Raw genomic sequence first — 13030 nt, forward strand, 5'->3', positions numbered from 1 at the left:
TTTTTCCCCCAACTATTGTTTAGCTAAAATACCAATGCCAGGATCCCAGATTTAGCGTTTGGACAAAGAGAGTAACTGTAGAGACTCAGCTTTACATTAGCATGTGCTGTTGGAAGACACTACCTACATCATTAAGGAATTCCTATGGGAATATTTTACACTTTCCAACATCATCTTGTTATCCCTAAATGCAGAAAAGGGAAGCTTCCATTCCCAGGATTCTTCCATCCAGGACTGCAGGTGAACACTCTCTGCTGCCTACCTAAATCCATCTCATTGCACTGATTCAGGGGCGTCCTTTTAACACTGTAATAGGCTGTTTGAGGCTCAAAACAGGTGAGTGTATTCTATTAGTCTACAAAAAAAATCAATTAAAAACAATTTCAGGAAGTAAAATAAAAAATCAAAATTTTCCACAAATTCTTTCGTTCATTAGGACGAGTCATTAGTTTAACTACATAAAGACAAAAATCAAGATTTCGTTCTCACAGTCAATTACACTGTAGGTGTCACTTGTGCTGGTGCTGTTTGCCTTCTACTCTCTGTAGAAGCTATATCTGCCTCTATACCAACATATTTTTTAATATCATTACTTGTGACTCAAATATGAAAGCATTTTGATTGTAAGTCTGACTGGTAAATAATATGAGTCTCCATCTCACTTGCTATAAGCCTGCAAATAGAATATTTCACCCTGTTATTTTCATTTATGCCAACTTCAGCATATGATTTATAAGCTTAAAAAACAAGGTGTCAGTACAACTGGAATGTTACTATCCTTATTCTACACATACTACTTAAAATCAGTGTCAGTACTTGGTTACACTACAAGATGATGTACTCTGGAACAATATGTATATATTGAGAGAATTAAGCCTATTTAAAAGACCCAAATGAGTTTAGTATTCTGCATTTAGAGAAGCCCTAGTAAAATAGCTGAAAGAAACACCAAATGGTCCTAAAAAACATCTATTGAATTCATACTCTCCAGGCAATGCTTACTAAAATGTAGAATTTCATCAGTTCTGAATTGAAAAGATTGATCTGCTTGTCATGTTGAATAGACTCTAAAAGTAGTTTAAGCAACAATTGACCCTGAGCACAGAACCAGCCGAGTCTTCTGGGCTTCGGGCTGAAGGCAGCTCCAGATTTCTAAGATAACTGAAATTGTCTCTGTTGTGAAAAACAGCAAAGCAGCTCACAACAGACTGAAATGCTCAAGAGGATTTTCATAATTACAGCTAAGAGAAATGAGATTTACTGGAAGCTGCATTTACATCAGTACTGCTGTGTCTTTCCTCACAATTCCTTACACTTAAAAAAAATCAATTCCATCCACTTTTCATAATTCCATTTGCTTCCTTTTTTCTTCTGAATATCAGCCCACTGAATTTAAGCCATATTACAAAAGGCAACTGTGAAATTTTTTATTAGTGATTAATCTGTTTCCACAACTGATTTGTAATTTTTGTCAGATATTTCACACTTCATTTATCACAAAGACATAGGAATTTGCCAGAACTCACACGTTTTAGCTACTAAGAAAATGTACAGGTGAGATTCAAAGTAGAACAGGCATAACAATAATGATATAATAATGCAAAAACGTATTCTCTAAATGAATAATATTCCACATGAGCTATGCAAAAGATATGAGCTGAATACTAAAATGTACCATCATGACATGTCAATAAATATTATGTTAAGAACTTAACATACTGTTACATTCCTTTATAATAATAACTCACATTCCTCTTTGTCTGGTCAAGGACCAACTGCTCTTTTAGCTCCTTATAAAGGGACTTACTTGTTCTCTAATTGAGCTCCCGGGGTGAAGGGAGGGAGAGAAGGAACCATGCAGCCATTGTGAGCTGACTAACATCACTGCTGACCTGTTGCCTCACCTGGCTAGTGTGAAGCAACAGCCAGGCTTGCAACTGATTACCTTCCCTGGACCCTCCTTCAGCTTAAGGCCATGACAAAGTCCCAGCTTGTTGAGGACACATTCACCACTAAGGTCAGAAGCAACAAGAGCAAACAAGGGATTGCATCTCATGTTTGTGGGTTCCAGCCTGTTTGTGATCTTCCCTTCCTAACTGCCTACCCTATGGACTTCAAGCCCAGCATCAGATACAGAGACAACAGCCTTACAGACACCCGTTTAACCCATCCCACAATCCTGCCAGTCAGTTCCCTGTAACAAACATATAAAATTATACATCTGTATTATATTTACACATGTTATATGTACACATAAAGACTTACATATTCTGCTTCTGTGGTTAAATCCTGACAAATACAGAATTTGGTTTTTAAAAATGTAAGTGTTTGAAAAACCTTGTCCAGATAAGTATTTGTTGTTGAATATTTTAGTGACATTTAAATCTTGGAATAATTTCATGTTCACACTCAATAGGATTCCTGAGGTTTTCAAGACTGGCTCTTTTCACATTCACTGAGACCCCACGAGTCATGTTATAGCCATGATTCACAGACTGGGGCACTCATGTTTGAACATATGTGATTTTTAAGGGAAAAATAGGCTTTCGAGAATATCTGAGCACATAATGGAAGTAACAGCTCCAAGGACAGAAACACATCAGGAGTGAAGGATAGGCCCACCCTTATGGTACTGGTGATCAGTTAAGCAAGAAAAATTGTAGCTGACGGAGTCTCATCCTGAGCTCTTTTCGTTCCTTATATAGTAATTAGGTGGTAAATATTAGAAGACAAGACAAATGCCAACATCTAGTAAAAAGTTACGGAAAACATACAAGAAGATAAATCTACATTTTCAACATCCTGCTTTGGATAGGAATACTTGTTATTTTTCCTTCAGAGTACAGCAAACTGGTTCATTTTTATAAGTATCAGTTAGGGACATTAGCTTGATTTCTACCAAAAGGCAATAATGTTCCACTAAATCACAATGATGTTTCAGATCCCAACAGCAGCAACCATAGTCTTTTCTATACCTGTCATTTTTCTAGGAGTTTATAACTTGGCAGTGATACTTCTGGCATTCTGTTTTTTAAACTCAGTAGCAATTGTTCTCCAACTGTTTTGTAATTTATTTTCAAAAATTAAATTTGCTGAATTTTAGTTTTACACAAGTTAAACAGAAAGCAATTTTATTCAATATGGCTCAAGCCCAGAAAAATTCTGTGTAAACAATGTTTTGAGAATTTTACTGCTCTGATTAAACCATTCCATAAACTAAATTGAGCCAGGCATATTTCAGAGAAAAAAATGTCCTCCTCCCCCAAATTTAATTTTCCTTTTTTTGTTTGGAACACATCTTATTGCATCATAGATAAATTTCATTTTAGACTGCATCTAATTCTTAGGCATGCAGCTAGCTGTCCTTTCAAACATCTTTCCATCTTATTCCTTATTAGATTATTATACTATCATAAACTCTTGGTCATACCACTACAAAGTGACTCCTACAATCCACAATGCTGCTGTTATCCTGATTAAAAAGAAAATCTGAGGAATCGAAGTTTACTTGTGACTCTAATGCACTAACAATCAATCAAGCTTATCTCATTTTTGACCAATTTTATTAGAATTCTAAACCAACATGACTACACTGAAGCTGAGTTTATTTTATATTCTACTTTTTCCACTAGTCAATTTTATTGTAAATATATCTTTCTGACATTTCTGTAATAAAGAAGGCTCTACCTGGAGAGGCAGTTTATCCAAATTCAAACTAGACGATTGTTCATCTTACATTGCGGGGCACAGCCTCTGCATTATTAAATTGCAGCATTTTTTTTCCAACATACTTAGCATTTATGCTACAGAAGTTCAGACTGTTCTTTCAAGAAAAAGAAATTATTCTTCAATGTCAGCCAACAACAAAGTAAAACTACAAAAATCTATTAAAATAAAAAATAAACAAGTAGTGACATTAAAGATAAAGAGGAAATGTTGAGTCATTATTTAGTCATTTTGATATGAGGGCATTAGTATCCAAATATCATTAAACTACTAGGAAATACAGCAAGTATTAATTCTCAGCATTTTCTAGTGTCCTACCTACTACTTTGTTTTTAATAATAGTTGGGGAACAATCTGATATTTGAAAAGCCTGAGTTCTTCTAAAGAACTCAATTTTTCTTTTAATGATTTAATGCTCATCTCCCCATAAGGAGAAAAAACATGGATCTTCTGTATTAGGGGCACCTTGGTAGCTTGGTCATTTGGGTGCCTGACCCTTGATTTCAGTCCAGGTCATGATCTCACGGTTTGGTGTGTGAAATCAAGTCCCAAGTCTGCTCTGTACTGATATTGTGGAGGCTGCTTGTGATTTTCTCTCTCCTCTCTCTCTGCCCCTCCCCAGCTCAATTTCTGTCTCTCAAAATAGATAAATAAGCATTAAAAAAAAAAAGAAATGGAATCATTTTCAGAGGATGGGAAGTGCCATGTAAAATCCATCTGTAAGTCAATCAAAAGATGGAATTCTGGGAACTTACCAAGTCTGCTCCACCAAAGTGATATAAATGAGCCTTTCTCCTCTTTGAGAGTCAGCACCTTCACTGATTTTGAACACCACAGCCTTAGAGTCACTGCAGATGCTCATAAGGTGCTCAATATACTTGATTGAATTAGCATGCTTATTCTAAAAAAGAAAAAAAAAAAAAAAAAAACTCTGAGAAATAGAAACCCAAACAATATCAAATAATATCCTGGGGGCACCTGGTGGCTTAGTTAATCGAGAGGTCAACTCTTGATTTTGACTCAGATCATGATCTCCGGGTCATAGGACTGGGCAGGCTGAGTGTGGAGACTACTTAAGATTCTCTGTCTCTCTCCCTCAGTCTCCCCCCCCTCTCTCTCTCTTTCTCTCTCTCTCTCTCTCTCTCTCTCTCTCTCTCACTGAGTCTCTCAGCCTCTCTAAAAAAATCTGTATCTGTATCTATATCATCTATCTGTATCTATCTATATATATACAGATATCTTCTGTGTACCAGTAGTATAGAAGACAGTAATGCAGTCTATAGAATGCAGTAATATAGAAGACATAGTCATTGCCTTCATGCTAAATTTAAGGAAATAGGATATATATATATATATATATATATATATATATATATATATATATTTCAACTTTGGCTGTACTAGCAATTGGAAACATAGTAGACTTTACTTCCATAATTGTTGAAGAATAAAGGAAAAGATAATTACCATGGAAGAACCAAACAGTAATGTGGGAAATAAGCAATGAAGAAATTGAAAGACTAGAAAAAGAAAACTGGTTTGGGATAATTAAGAAAGGCTTAATAGCAGTGAAGCTTGAATTTATGTAAAACTGAGATCAGTAGAGAGGGATGAACAGGGTTTTCTAGGAAGATGGAAAGACACAGTAATAGGGAACCAAAAATTTCAGTCATATTAAACCAATGCATTTATTTCCTGCTCTTGTAACAGTTCAAAGACAATATTCCTGGCTGATGTCTTTCCTCCACACACAATTCAGATATCTAGGGTTATTCTGTCTTGGAGTCTCACTATCCCCCAAGGCCTCAGAGTCTTTTCATCCAGCCAGCAGAAGGAAAGAGAGAGTTTGGAGAAGATACACCCACTTCGCAAGCACATTGGCATGAAACAGACATACACCACTTCTGCTCACGCTGCCCTGGCAAGTACTAGATAATGGCCATCCCTGGAGTTAAGCAGATGCTGGAAAATGTAGCTCCTGCCTAAACTGTCACTTCTCTGTGACAACTCTAGGCTTTAAAGGAGGAAAATGCATTTTGATGGGCTGCTCTCTATCTCTGTCACACCAAGCCCGCCAAGAAGGTACAGAAAGTGAAATGTTCATTTTTTGCAGTCACCCAAACATGAGAGTTTCTTAAAGGTACTACAACAGGCCAGAATATACAGAGCTGGGGAAGATTCTAAGTCAGAGGATGAAATAATCAAAGCAGCATTCTAAAAGAGAAAACGGGCAGTGGTATCCAGCAGAATCACAAGTAGAATAAATATTTTCCAGAACAGACAACGAAGCTGGCAAAGGGCACAGAAAATCCTGGTAAGAATTTGAGATCTATTCCTAAGTAAGAAACAAAGGAAATGCATGATTATAATGGGGGATGGAGGATGGAAAGGAGGAAAAGGAGAGAGGGAAATGAAAGAAAATGTTGAGCAGTCAAGCTCATATGATAGTACCCCTAACAACAAGTGGGAAACAATTTCAGAGAGAAGAAGATGAGTCCAGGAACATGTGCAAATGCTCCATGGGGGCATATACATGGAGCTGTCTAGCTGATGGTCACACAGGGCAAGATGAAAATAGGAAAGGATCAGGAGAAGAGGCCTCATTTCCTGACTCTCACCACTGTGCAATTTTTCCTAGACTACTGTAGTATCTACAAGAGGCAAATGAACTATTCTGTGACATGGCAAATCCATTCTTTTTGCCCGTCTACACAATCGATACCAATCGCCACAGTCAAATTGATCTGGCTGCAACTCACATCAATTCTTAGGAGACTGAAAGGAATGGATTGGCCGTGCCATAGGCCAGCCATTTTACATCCTCAGACAATGCCCTATTCTGCCTCAAGAGTTATTAGGCCAATGGAGGAAGAGTCCAAGGTCCCCATTCTGTTCATTTTTTCAAGATCTGTTATCACATGTATTTTTTTAGGTTTCCCAGCTGCCTAATTTTTATGTGAAAATTAAGAATCAGTTTGTTTCCTTTTTTTTCTAAGTCACACCAGCAGCATATGAACATCTTCTACATGCCAAGCTCTGTCGTGGATAAAGTTCCTTAAGCTGAAGATACTCTGATAGTAACAGAAAAGAAGCATACCAACACACAATTAAGTTGCAACCCCATTCAAGCCCCTTTCAATCCTATTAGAAGAGAGTAACGTAATGAGTATGTCCTATGCGCTAGGCTCTGCTCTAATGTAGTTATGCAGTTTGCATGTCAGATTAGCTCAACATAAGCATAATACCTCCATTTTAAAGGAGCTTAATAATTTACCCAAAGTGATATACCTAGTAAGTGACCAAGGTGGCAATTAAAGCTATGGTGTGACCCAAAGGTGAATGTGTTTTGACACTACAAAGCCTCTCCTGTGGTTCTAATTAGGCCCATTAAAGCAGCCAAATAAAGAGCCAATTCCTGTTGCCACATGACCAAAATACTGCATCCTGCACTCCTTTAAATCTAACAGAGAATCGATTCAGTGGTTAAGAACAGCAAACATCTCCCTAGACATGCATTCACGCTAAGGTGGAACTGAATGATTATTTTCAACCCTGACTATAGTGAAGGATGCAACCGTAAACTCCAACCTACTCCTGGTTCATTGGTTTTGTGTGTGAAGCAGCCTTGAATTTGCCAAATGTAGTAAGATGTGTCCTTGACAAGGCAGAAAAATATATGGTCATCTACTTAAGAAAGTAAATCTACTATGAGGTCCAGGTCAGTCTGTCGCCCACAAAAACATTCCTCTATGCTCCTCCATGGACAAGCTGAGTCCAGAGAGCACAGCAGACCCCAGCAGGGTGGTGTCCCAAAGGCCTGGACAGGCCACCGCAGTATTTCCAAGTTTGCCTCCAGTAGATGTGGTTATATGTCCTCCAAATGCAATTACTTAAAGAAAGTGCTAAGTCAGGCCTGGCTAGCCAGTGTGGAATATGATTGCCCATCCAAATAGGGTTAAGCAAAGAGGTTCCAGATCTAAAGTCAATGTAGACAGAGATTAAGGAAAAACTAAAGGGAGAGGAGGTGTGAAGCAGAGCTGAAGGGCAACAAAGGCTGTGTTGTTTTTATCTAGTGTCACAGCAGAGCCAAAGAGGATTTTAAAAGCTGGCCATGGAGCAAAAACATATTTTACCTTGCAAGCTGAAATATCCACAGGCTGTGAAAGATCAAGGAAAATAAAAAGAATATTGTTATTGCAAGGGCATCACAGAGAGAAGCACCATTTCAGAATCACCCCTGAAACAAATAACAGAATGAGCTCAATCAGCTTCGCTCTAAGCCTTTGCTGTGCTCCCTCCCCCAACACATACTTCAGGTCAAGTTGCAGATCATTTCTTTCCTAAAACTCACTAGACTGTGTGCCCTTTCTTTGTATTACATTTCCTCAACGCTATAAAATAAACTGTACTATGGAGTGTTTTAATTTCCTATCGTCTTTGGAAAATCATGCTAATAAGACATTTAGTGAAAAGAGTAGTTGCCCAGTAAGTGGCAATAATCTTTTATGAGTGCCGCTGTGAAAACTATGAACAAATATGTTGACCTTGAAAGTTCCAATCTTACCGCGAGTGCAAGAACAATGACACAAATATTCATTTAGATGAATGCTTACCATGCTTGGCCTTATCATTCCGAGCTACCCACATTTCAATTTCCTAGTTATACTCAGAAACTATGGTTTGTGATGGAAAGCAAAAGGATACTGTTGCCATGGTAGCAAAAACATTTTTTTTTTCTCCCTCAAAAACAGTATATCAGAGACCACTGGGGGGAAAAAATAATACTAACTACACTTGCAGAAAAAATTAAATTTAAATACAAGTTCTTGCAATTTTATTAACTGCTGTTTATGTATTGTTCCATCTTAACGTGTAAGGATGCCTTACAACAGGCTTACCAGTTAAAGTACAGGTTACTTCTTTTTCCCTCTTTGCACAGGTTGTCTGACATACAGAATACATCATTTAAAATCCATGAATGAATAAAAGGATCTAGATTTGCAATTGTATAAAATGATATTCAAAATAAGTTTTAAAAAACTGCCTTAGATTAATATAGCTAATAAAAAAAATGACAAAGAAGCAACTACGACAATAACAACAAAAACAATGACTGTTATCCTTTTGAATTCCTTTGCTTGCCACTCAAATGGGATATTACCCTTTTAAGGACTGGCTGAATAACTCAAACTAATGTACCAACCTGTGCTGCTCGTATTCCCTAATGCATATCATTTTCATGATATTACTTTTGCAGATACTATGCTGGCTTGCTACAAAATAAAATCCCTGAAATTTTCCTGTATTCAATGAGCTGTTGACATTTTTTAATAAGAGAACACAACACTAATGCAGCTGTCTTAATTCTGTGAATTACTTTCCCGCCAAATTCACTGGAGCACTGATGTCACATACGAGCAATCCGTTAGAATCAGTCACCTCTCCAGCTGTTGTTATAGCTCCCGCATTTCCCATCCTCAGCGTATTTTCTCTTTTATGTACTAAGATGAATGTCAGTGTCAGGTCTTTAGAGGAGCGGGTGATCTTTTTACTGCATATTCGAAAACATGTTCTTACTCTTATTTCTACTCCATGACAGAAATTCTAATTCAGAAATGTTCATTTTTCAAACAGATGCCCTTGAGAAAATCAACCCAGGACATGTTCCAACATAATTATTATTTGTAAATTATCATATACAAATGTACTTATTTAAGGTACTCCTAATCATATGGTTTCTTCCTCCTGTGTTTCTTTTATCGATGCATTTATCAAGATTTAGAAATTAATCTATTCTCAGACTTTATCCCAAAGCCAGTTTATTCTGTGAGACGTATCTCCCAAATAAACATCTACTGAACGAAGAATGAACAAACTGGTTACTGTATTACAGGGACCAATTATATTACTCTTTCCTGGGAGAAAGAAAAAGCACGATCATTATAGCTCAGTTTGACTGTGGGTAAAATTTTCTGTCTGGTCAATGTTTCTCTTCAGTGCCAACACAGTGCATCACTATCTTTTCCTCTGTGGTTTAGAATACAGAGTTTAGAAGTACACAGAAACCAGAAGTACAGAGAAATGGTCTTTGGAGAATAGACTTATTAGGTCTACACCAAACCCCTGTACACCGCCCCAACAAAAAATAAATAAATAAAGCAGTATTTTGGCTCTCTGAGGAACAGTCACAGTAAAAGGAGATGTGTTTACTTGAGCTAAGTTGAAACTGGAGGCAATGAGGTGAAATCAAGGGTGGCAGCTCCCCACAGCAGAGAGCTTTCTCAGGATGATACTAATCAGGGCTTCCTGGGGTAGCACAGGCTAGGTCTCTAATGTTGGAGCTGTCTTTTGAAAGCCATTTTCTGTTCTCCCCCATCTTTATAATGTATAAATTCACTGTTGGTAACTGTACTTTGGAGCATGATTTAAAGACTGTGCTGTAGCCAGAGCCTAAAAGCAGTGTAGGCTCCAAGCCATTCCATCTTTGGCCTCATCTGTGACTGCTGTCAATAGACATGCCAAAAATGATGCAAATGGTTTGAAACAGTGAGCTACTCTATCCTTCTTCTATTAGTCTCTACCTAGTACTCACATTGATTACTTTTAATGTCTTATAGAGGATATATTAGACTGAACTGTCTACCAGTTGCTGTTAAGGTATCTTAAATAGGAAGAATTATTTCTACTGGAATTCTAGAGGATGAAAATAAGTTATCAAAAATAAAAAGTGCCCAGAAAATTGGTCATGTACAAAATAATTGCACAGTATTTTCTGAAACTAAAAGAGTATGTATTATCACAAAGATTAACTTGCCAAATCTCACCATAACAAACCATACCTGCTTTTCATCTAAACTATGACAGTGGTGAATCAATTTAGTTTTGAAAATAACCATTTTTCCTAAGTGGCTCATAATGAGTTAAAAATTCGTGTCATGAAAACTCAAATGCCCAATCAGGTGCCTCTTTCCACAATGCCTTCACGTACTACATCTCAGTTTTGGCTTTCAGTGAAAAGGTGAAGATGATATGACACAAGCTAATCAGTTAACACTCATATCGGTAATAGCCAATAAATAATTCAACAGGTGAAAACGTGGCCATCTATAAACCAACTTGGAGGTCCAGTACCACCATTTACTTTACAAGGCTGACCTAGGTACTTGTGATTCTCGCCCTCTCCTCCACTGTTCACCACATGAGGTGTCAAATGCCCTTGCTCTCTTTTTTTTCCTCTATTCTTTTGCTTCTTCTTTGCATAACTTTGCCTTTCCTCAAGAAAATCATCATATTTTCTTTCTTCCTTTTTCTACCTACATTGTACAAAAGCACTCAACTTTCTGGAAAAGGGTTTGGGTTTTTCTTACCCCAATCCCATTTGCTCACCTCCTACTTACTCCTCAAATTCCTGTATTTGGTTTCTTCCTTGCCCCTAACACTTCTCAAAAACTGCTATCAATGTATCGATATCTAAATCCTGGCCTCTTGTTGGATATATTACCAGACCTTTACGTAGAATCTTATATTTCTTCTTTGGAAACTCTATTCTTTAATTTCTGCAATATTCCAAATGTGTCTTCCTACTTCTCTGAACTTCTCCATTTCATTTCCAGGTGATCCTTTCTCTGCCAATTCCTTAAATACTGATATTCCATGGGTACTACCCTTAATCTTCTTTTATCCTCACCTTACATCATTTCCTAATGTAATATCATCTGCTTCCACAGCTTCGATCAGTACTGATGACTTTTAGGTCAGTATCTCCATCTACAGCCCGAGTTTCTAGCACATATGCAAAAATTACTAGAACTGTGGTAATAGCCACATGAGTGTCATGCAGATACTTTGAACATAGTATATCCCAACTAAATTCATTATTCTGCTACCCAAACTTGCTTCTTTTGCATACCACATCTTCTCATCACCATCTATCCAGCTGCCAAAGCTTGAACTCTCAGAGTATTCCTTGACTCCCTCCTCCTTCAATTTATATATCCGATTAACCGCCAGTTACAGAAACTGGGAGTAGGCATTTAGAAACATACAGCACTGTGACATTGTTGTAGCATTGAGCATTTAGTTTTTCTAGTCATTTATTTTTATCATTTTTAATGGTGATATACTTAGGTTACAAGTAGATGTAACTGATGTAAACCATTTAGGCCATCTTAACTGGACGTCCTTGAGAATACCAACTGAAACAAAGGACTCCGTCTCCAGAAAATAATTTCCATATACATTACAGTATAAAATTATGCATATAATATATATGAACCATGGATAATTCCAAGCCCATTTTTAACCCCTTTAGAATTTTAGGGGTTCCCAATTCAGAACCCTTAATCCCAATTGACAAAGTCTGGGACTTCCTTGTCAATCGCCTCCTCTGTTTATTTATTGTGATAAACATTCCACATAAGCATTAAAATCCTGGCTCTCTTAGCAAGAATTCAACACACATATAATTACTGAGCTCAGAACCAAAGATTGGGCCTATTGAGCAAGTGCTGTAAAGACCTTATGTGATTTTTAATAGTTTCTTCAGAACAAATGCAACAGTTAACTCCTGAATGATAAAAGAGTTGTGTTATAATCTAACTATCCCTTATGTAGATTATAAAGTTTTAAGGCTCAGACCCACAGCTTACAGAAGGGCCAGCACAGAGATATAGGTCTATAACGCTAGGGAACTAGGCAACCAACCTCTGCAAATCCCATTCAATGACACCTGTTTGTCTTTATATACCTGACCTCACTCCAAATAAGGATGACAGGCATCTCATAAAAACATATAGAATCCAATATGATTTTTAAAAATAAATGTTATTTAGGGGCACTTGGCTGGCTCAGTCGGTTGGGCGTCCGACTTTCGCTCAGGTCATGATCTCACACTCCGTGAGCTCAAGCCCCGCGTCAGGCTCTGTGCTGACAGCTCAGAGCCTGGAGCCTGCTTCAGATTCTGTGTCTCCCCCTGTCTCTGCCCCTCCCCTGCTCATGCTCTGTCTCTCTCTGTCTCAAAAATAAGTAAAAACATTAAAAAATTTTTAAAATAAATGTTATTTAAATCAGAGAGAATGGAAAATAAAGTTAGAAAGAACATGTGATCTATGAGGGTAGAGGCCACAGCTAGGTAGTCCTTCACTGTCCTATCTCATGGCACACAGTGGATACTCAAGACAAAGGTAAGGGTGGCATCAGTACACAGATGGCACATGTGATTGATGGGAGACTGCACCTCCTTGAACTTCTTTGCTGCCAAAGCAGAAAGATAATCATGTTTGACTAAGATTTACCTTGCCCAGAG

General features: G+C 37.5%; 1 long non-coding RNA gene across 1 annotated transcript in view; it reads right to left on the reverse strand.

The window, feature by feature from the left end:
• LOC111560505 overlaps positions 1 to 12575 on the reverse strand; it is a 1125299-nt gene extending 1112724 nt beyond the window's left edge. Inside the window, exons 1-2 of the long non-coding RNA XR_006598120.1 lie at positions 7860 to 12575; positions 4482 to 4627 (exon numbers count right to left, since the gene is read on the reverse strand). This is a non-coding gene — a long non-coding RNA (uncharacterized LOC111560505). The remainder of the gene's footprint in view (positions 1 to 4481; positions 4628 to 7859) is intronic.
• Positions 12576 to 13030: the final 455 nt, after the last annotated feature.

The sequence above is a fragment of the Felis catus genome, chromosome B2 (assembly GCF_018350175.1).
Source record: "Felis catus isolate Fca126 chromosome B2, F.catus_Fca126_mat1.0, whole genome shotgun sequence".
NCBI lineage: Eukaryota > Metazoa > Chordata > Mammalia > Carnivora > Felidae > Felis > Felis catus.